The sequence below is a fragment of the Nannospalax galili genome, unplaced genomic scaffold (genome assembly GCF_000622305.1).
Source record: "Nannospalax galili isolate Female #2095 unplaced genomic scaffold, S.galili_v1.0 scaffold693, whole genome shotgun sequence".
Lineage (NCBI taxonomy): Eukaryota > Metazoa > Chordata > Mammalia > Rodentia > Spalacidae > Nannospalax > Nannospalax galili.
Window position 1 is genome coordinate 1,078,862 of NW_008332653.1, and position 8,669 is coordinate 1,087,530.

At 40.5% G+C, this 8,669-nt stretch overlaps 1 protein-coding gene and 1 pseudogene across 2 annotated transcripts in view; one reads left to right on the forward strand and one right to left on the reverse strand.

The window, feature by feature from the left end:
* The window catches only part of Rnf115 (ring finger protein 115), an 88,744-nt gene that overhangs the window by 60,440 nt on the left and 19,635 nt on the right, over positions 1 to 8,669 (reverse strand). The window lies entirely within an intron of this gene.
* On the forward strand, positions 4,670 to 5,589 carry LOC103729505 (annotated as a pseudogene).

Below are 8,669 nucleotides of genomic sequence, written 5' to 3' on the forward strand. Positions count from 1 at the left end.
TTAAGGGAGAAAGGGGAATATGGGCACACTTTGATTGGGAAACCACAATGGAGGGGTGAGACAATGTGAGAGATAGATAATGCCTAGCTAGTTTTAAAAACCAGATGGAAACATGTTAGTCCAACAACCTACTGAAAAATTATGCATACCAGATCAAGAAATATATGTCTAGGCAAGGTTTATCTGATAACAATTGGTCTTTGCCCAAGATTTATCTACATGGCACACAGCAATTAAAAGTACCAGACTGGTAGAACTAACCTTCTTGGATATTTATCAGATATACTTTGAGGCCTATATTAATTTGGTCAGAGAGACATAAAGGACAGTTTTTGCTCCTTGCCCTCCTAGGTTGAGTAGTTCCAGGGGGCTATGAGCATCTCTCAAAATGTCCTGTAATTGTGGTGGGTCATCTGTCCTCTTGATCAAGGAAGCCTAGGGGACCCCAACAGATGGACTTGAACCAGTGTCCAGTATACAAAGAGGAGGGTCAACACAGAGGAATCATTTCCTGCATGCTTCCAAGCAAAGCCAACTTATCTTCCATAGGCGGAACTGGTAAAAGAAGGGAGCCAGGGGCTCCTTCCAAGCCCATATGACCCCTGAGAAACAGATCCTCAAATTACCTTAAGAGTAAAAATAAATTGGTTTATCTGGGCCAATTGTAGGGTTTTAAACACCCAAAAGGAAAGTATAACCAAAGATTGATGGGGTCAATATGATTTTTTAAGAGTCCATATTTGTAGCTAAAGACTACATAACAAGAAACAATGCCAGGCAGGAGATAACTTCGTTTCAGTTACTGGCCAGGTTAGCCCAAAAGATTCCCATACAGTAACCCAGCATAGAACTGGGAAAATGGACAGTAGACCCCAATCTTATGTAAAGGAATATTGACAACTGATTGCTGCTAGATGAGGGAGCCCTCTAGATAGGCTGACTAGATTTACCAAAAAAATAAAAAAAATAAAAAAAATTAAAAAATAATCAATAAAAAAAAAAATTTTTTTTTTTTGGTCTTTTTGAGACAGGGTCTCCCTGTAGCCCCACCTGTCCTGGAACTCACTATGCATACCAGGCTGGCCTCGAACTCACAGAGATCTGCTTACTTCTGCTTCCCAAGTGCTGGCATTAAAGGTGTGTGCCACCACGCCTGGCTTCGATAAAATATTTTTTTAAAAAGAATTAACCTGTCCACAACGCTAATAAAAATAAATAATAGGATCGCAGATCAAATAGGCTTAACAGATACCTACAGATCAAAATACACATTCTTCTCAGTAGCTCATGAAACCGTCTCTAAAACAGATCACATTCTGGGACACAAAGCACATCTTAACAAATACAAAAAAATAGAAATAATTTGTACAGAGTGTCACAATGTAGCCCAGGCTGGCTTCAAACATATTACATATGTTCCTGCAGGGCGTGGTAGTGCACACCTTTAGTCCCAGCCCTAGGATGGCAGAAGCAGGTAGATCTCTGTGAGTTCAAGGCCAGCCTGGTCTACAAAGTGAGTTCCAGGACAGATGGGGATACAGGGAGACCTTGTCTCAAAAAGACCAAAACAAAACAAACAAACAAAAATACTATCTATGTAGCCCAGGTTAGGCTTCAACTAAGAGCAATCTTCTGCCTCAGCCTCCTGAGTGCTCAGATTAGTAGTCTGAACCACCATGCCCAGCTTGAAATAATTTCTTATGCTTTATCAGGTCATAGTGAAATAAAGCTAGACATCAATAACAAGAGAAACTATAGAAACCACACAATTACCTAAGAGACTGAGCAACACACTTTTTAAATATTTTATTCATTGTTTGTATTTTATGTGTATGATGTAGGGCCCGCTGTATGTAAGTGCACCTCATGTCATGCCATGCCCACAGAGGTGAGATGAGGGAGTCGGATTCCCCTGTAACTGAAGTTATGGACTATTGCTAACCATTTGGGTGCTGGGAGCAGTCAACGGTCTTAACCACTAAGCTATCGCTCCAGTTGCAGCAACAAACACAATCTTTTTTCTTTTTTTTTTTATGTGTATGCCATGTATTGCCCGAATGTAGGTAAGTGCACCCATGTTGTGCAATGCCCACGGAGGTCAGAAGAGGCTGTTGGATCCCCTAGGACTGGAGTTACAGACAGTTGTTAGCTGCCATGTGGCTGCTGGAATTCGAACCCGGGTCTTCTGCAAGAACAACCAGTGTTCTTAACCACTGAGCCATCTCTCCAGCCCCAGCAACACACTCTTGAAAGACCAGTGAATTATTAAAGAAAGCAGGGGGAAATTTAAAATTTCCTAGAGTCAAAGAAAAATAAAAGCACCTTTGGGATATAGTAAAACCAGTTCTAAGAGCAAGGTTTTCATCAATGAGTGCTTAGATTAAAAATATCAGAGAGGAGGGGCTGGAGAGATGATTCAGCAGTTAAGAACACTGGCTGTTCTTGCAGAAGACCCGGGTTCGAATCCCAGCACCCACATGGCAGCTAATAATTGTCCATAACTCCAGTCCCAGGGGATCAGATACCTTCTTCTGTCCTCCACAGGCATTGCACAACACGGATGTACTTACATACATGCAGGCAATACATACATAAACATAAAAAATAAAATATTTATTAAAAAAGAAAAAGAAAGTTGGGCATGGTGGCTCATGCCTATAATCCTAGCACTTGAGAGACCTAGGCAAAAGGGCTACCACAAGTTTGAGGCCAGCCAGGACTACAGAAGAGAACTTGCCTCAAAAATATAAAAAAGTAAAATAAAATAAAGGGCAAAGTTCCACTTTAAGCACTTTGAAAATAGTTTTCTGAGTTGAAGAAGTCTTTTTTAAAAACTGTTCTTTTAGCTACTAATAAGAAAGAAAAACTGTTTTCAAAATAAGACAATCTAAGGGTTTGGGGATATAGCTCAGTAATAGAGTGCTTGTCTACCAAACATGGGGCCCTTAGTGGATAACTATACAATTTAAGTTCTGTTTGAAGAGCTGTGATTCAGTTACATGTCAATAAAACTGCCTTGATTTTTGGTCTCACACTCTAAGAATAGTAACACAACCTTCATTTTATTTCTTCACTCCAGGCCACGACTGAACACTGACATTATCAGGGATTCCAAACAACTAACCTTCTTTAGCTCATTGTGTACAAAAATAGAAAAGCAGGTCATAGAACAAAGCGTTACTTGATACATGTTTGATCAGATGGACAATAAGCCAAATTAAAAAAAAAAAAACACAAACTACACTATAAGAATCAATCAAAGGAAAAACAAATAGGCAGGGTGGCACACACCTGTAACTCCAACAGTGTGGTTAGAGGGGCAGGCCTGGGGCTGGAGAGATAGATCATTAGTAAAGTGCCTGCTTACCACATGAGCATGAAAACCTGAGTTCAGATTCCTAGCCCTCACATAAACAAAGCTGGGCATGGCTGTGTGTGCTGTAATCCCAATGCTGGGGAGGCAGATGGAAGGATTCCTGGAGCCTGCTGGCCAGCTAATGTTGCCAAATTTGTGAGCTCCAGGTTCAATAAGAGACTCCAATGACAGAAGCCCTATTTCAAAAGGTGGAGAATGATAGAGGAAGACACCCAACGTTGGCTCTTCCCTCCACAAGCACACACACATCCACACAAACACAAGTAGAAAAAGTTAACCCCATACAGCCAGATATAGCCAAGATATAATTTTTAAAATTTTATTATTAAGGTGTATGTTTGTGAGCACACGTGCCATGGTATGCATGGGGAGGTGAAAGGATAACTTTATGGAGTCAGTTTTCTCCATCTAACCACATGGGTTTCAGGATTCAAACAAAGGTTGTTAGACTTGCACAGCAAGTACCTTTACCCACTGAGCCATCTCACCACTCCCAAGATTTAGTTACAGCATTTTTGCTTACTCAGACATAAAGCAACAACCCAATTATATAGATAGAAAATGGAAAATAATCCAAAAATATATAGTTTTCAAGCTTTTTGAGACAGTGTTTCATGCAACCCCCTGAACTTGCTATATAGCCAAGACTGGCTTTGATCTCCTGACCCTCCTGTGTTTACTTCCCAATGTTGGGATTACAGGTGTGCTCCACAAGTCCAGCTAAAATATATGGATCTTTAGTGTTGATACATACCATAATAGTTCAGAGGTAGAATTTATCCTTGTTCAGTATGGGTAAAGAGAATCTTCTTTCTTAAACAGACAATATTCATTCTCCCAGAGAATACAGTCCAAACTATGTTTACCAAGCATTTTCCAGAAGGAAAAATAACTTGGAATTAAAAGTCATTGAACTCATCTATAAATAATATGCACTATCATTAAGAGAGGGTAGATAGTACAATATAAGTAAAATGAAAGTAGAAAGAGGGGATACTTTAAAAACCAAAACAATGAAATTCTAACAAACTCTTTGCTGAAGTGGTATGACACTTGCTGGGGGCTAGAGAGATGGCCCAGCAGTTAAGAGCACTGGCTGCTCTTCCAGAGGACCCAGGTTCAGTTCCCAGCATCCACATGGCAGCTAACAGCCATCTGTAACTCCAGTTCGAGAAGATGCCCTCTTTTGGCCTCTGCAGGCACTGTACGCATGTGGTGCACTTATGCAGGCAAACCACTCATACACATAAGAAAATGTATAAATAGAGTTAATTCTCTTTCCCATCTTGCAAGATGGAGGGTGAAAAGGCTGAGAAACCTGATGCAAAAGTGAAAGAACCAGTAGCCAAGCAGGCTGGTGATGGTGCCACAGGCGCGGGTGCAGGCAAGGCTAAAAAAAAAAGGAGCTGGTAAAGTTAAAAAGCTGAAAAGGGGGAAGCTTCACTGCAGCCGAAACCCTGTCCTGGTTAGAGGAATTGGCAGACTTCAGACCTGCTATGTATTCCAGAAAGGCTCTGTACAAAAGGAAGTACTCAGCTGCTAAATCCAAGGTTGAAAAAAAAAAAGGGGGGGGGGGGTGGAGAAGGTTCTTGCTATAATCACAAAACCAATTGGTGGGGACAAGAATGGTGGCAACCGGGTAGCTAAGCTTTGAAAAATAATTAGGTATTATCCTACTGAAGACCTGCCTGGGAAGCTATTAAGCCATGGCAAAAAGCCCTTCAGTCAGCACGTGAGAAAGCCATGTCAGTATCGCCTCCAGGACCGTCCTGATCATCCTCACCGGGCACCACATGAGCAAGAGAGAGGTTTTCCTAAAGCAGCTTGCCCCTGGCTTGCTACCTATGACTGGACCTCTTGCCCTCAACCGAGTTCCTCTGGTTAGAACACACCAGATATCTGTCATCGCCACCTCCACGAAAGTTGGTATGAGCAACATGAAAATCCCCCAGTACCTCACTGACACTCACTTCAAGAAGCAGCAACTATGGAAGTCCAGGCACCAGGAAGGCGACATCTTCGACAGAGAGAGAGAGAAATACAAATACAAGATTATAGAGCAGAGCAAGCTTGAACAGAAAGCTGTAAACTTACAAATTTTGCAAAAGATCAAAGCTGTTCCTCAGCTCAAGGACTACCTGAGATCGCTCTGCTCTGTAAAAATGGCATGTATTCTCACAAATTGGTGTTATCCTCACAAATTGGTGTTCTAAACTTCTTACCAATAACAACTGATACATTTTAAAAAGTATGAATAGGGCTGGAGGGATAGCTCGACCATTAAAGGCTCAGGCTAACAACCCCCCCCAAAAAAAGTATAAATAAATAAATAAGAAAACATATGTTAATAATTTCTAATTCAAGAAGGAGAGACAGTTGAACACACAAAGTATAACTCACAGTAAGATTAATTTGGAGTTTTTCCATGTGGAAAAACTACAGAACAAAATTCTCTTATACAAAATCCAAGATGCCCCAAAGCTCAAACCATTAAACAACAGAGAACAGGAGCAGATGGGAAGCTAAGGCCTTGAAAGGCTCAGTAATGCACTTAAAGGCTAAAAGAAAACCTTTCCCAGTGTTGTAATTTTATTTATATATAATAAATAATAAATAGGGCTAATAAAAATAAAAAGGGCTAATAAAAATAGCAAAAGAAAGGCCAGTGGTTAGTTGATTCTCTGTGTTGTTTGATTTTGGTTTGTATTTCTTTGCAGACACAAAGTTTCTCTATGTAGCCTAGGCTGCCCTTGACCTCTGAGGTACTGAGATTACAGGAATATGCTACCATGCCCAACTGCTAGTAGCTCTACTACTTAAAGTCTCCATTTGTTTATTTTTATTTTAAAGCCCTTTACTACCATTTTTCAGTGGACTTCAGCTCTAAAATGACCCAAAAAAGAGAGGGAGGTGCATTTGTTCTAATTGTGATGGCAAACATACACTCAGGAAGCAGGGGCAGAAAAATCAGAGCAAATTTAAGACCAGCCTAGTTTACACAGCAAGCTCCAGGCCAGCTAGGACTACACAACAAGGCTCCGTCTCAACCACGCTGGACACACACAAAAGCCAAAGGAGAAAAAAAATACTTAAATCCTAATTCTACAACTCATTTTTCTAATCATGTTATTAATCTATGTTCTGAATATAGCCCAAGCATCAGAACAAGTCATGGAATAGAGCAGGCTCTAATAAAGTCATGAATAAATGCAAAAAGACTACAATTATTACAGCAAGATCTAATACTGTCTATTGTTGTAATGTTATTATCAAATACAAACTAACCTCAAAGTGCTGCACTTCATAAATACAAATAATGGCTGAGGGTATTGTGTGTCCTCAAAAAAAAAAAAAATCCAGACTATCATACTTGGAAATAGAAATAAACATAGGTCCACGTGTCTATGTGCCACATATGTGTAGGTACCCACGGAGGCCAGAAGAGGGCATCAGATCCCCTGGAGCTGGAGTGACAAGTAGTTGTGAGCCACCTGATACAATGGGCCATTCAATGTGGGTGCTCAGAACTGAACTAGGGTCTTCTGGAAGAGTAGTAACAGATCTTAACTGAGCCATTTCTCCGGCCCCCTGGAATTCTGTAGCACTAGTGTAGCAGCATGAGATAAACCTTCCTCATATTGCAACCTTACTGAAAACCTTAGAAGGGGGGAAAAAGCACCTCAGGAACTCAATCAATCCATCTAATATTGTTTTTGTATTGATATAGGTATTAAGTTCTCTCGTTAAAGCAGCACCTAAAACCACTAATTTTATTGCATTAATAAAATAAGGTTGAAACTTTCAGAGAAAAACATTTTTTTTGATTCTCAATTGTTAAAACAACTTCTAGACAGGGTTGGTGGCTCATATCTGTAATCCCAGTACTTGAGAGGCTAAAACAGGAGGCTTGCCTAGGCCAGCTTGGGCTGTATGATTGAGTTCTAGGCCAGCCTAGGCCATAAAGTGAGATTATCTCAAAAAACAAAAAACAATAACAACAAAAAAAAGTTACTTCTAATTAGTTTGAGGAAGACCACCAGACTAAAAGTAAACAAAATGGAACCTTTATTAGAAAATGGATTTTTAGGTCTAACATCTATTCAAATCTGCACCCTAGCCTGGACTACATAACAAGTCCAAGGCCAGCTAAAGGTATATAGCAAGACTACCCAAACAAAAGCCAGAAGTGATAATCCCAGTACTTGGGAGGCTGAGGCAGTAAGATTGTCACAAGTTCAAGGCCAAGGTGGGCTATATAAATAGTATCTGTGCATAATAGCATAGACCTGTATCTCCAGCACTTGAGAAATGGAGGCAGGAATCCAAAACTGACCTTAACTACATATTGAACTTGAAGCCAGAAAGGGCTACATAAGACCTTACCTCAAAAAACAAAGTGCAGACACACAGACATAGATACAGACACACACGCACATATGCACCCACACACCGGGCCAGCCAGGACTATAAAGCAAGATCCTGTTTTCAAAAAAAAAAAAAAAGATAACTCTACACACCAAAATGAGTGGCAATGAGCAACACCCCATGTGTCTACTAGAAAGATTAGCTATTTTACTCGCTCTTAATGTTATGTTTTGTTTTGATGATTTAATTCATTTGCAACAGGGTCTCTCTATGAGGCCCAAGCTTACCGTGAACTCTTGATCCTCCTGCCTGGGAATTTGTATTAGTCAGGATTCTACCATCACAGCTTCCAAACTCACAGCTTCCAAAGTACAGGGATTTTAGTGCTGAGATTGTAGGTATGTGCTACCACACCTAGCTTTAATAATGGTTTCAAAGGAGGCGAAACTCAGCTGGGTGACTCAGAGGTTAAGAGCACTGGCTGCTCTTGCAGAGGACCCAGCACTTATACAGTGGCTAACAACTGTCTGTAACTCCAGTTACAGACATCCCAACACCCTCTTTTAACCTCCACAGGCACACTCATGGTACACTTACATATATGTAATAATAAATTTTAATATTATCATGTTACCAATAAATTTTAAATTTGTTTTTAAACTTTAAAAATTAAAAAATATGGGCTGGAGAGATGGCTCAGCGGTTAAGAACACTGGCTGTTCTTGCCAGGTGTAGTGGTGCACGCCTTTAATCCCAGTTCTTGAGATCTTTTTGGCGGATCTTTTTGAGTTCGAGGCCAGCCTGGTCTACATAGTGAGTTCCAGGACAGCTGGGGCTACAAGGAGACCCTGTCTCAAAAAGACAAAAAGAAGAAAAAAAGAACACTGGCTGTTCTTGCAGAAGACCTGGGTTTGAATTCCAGCACCCA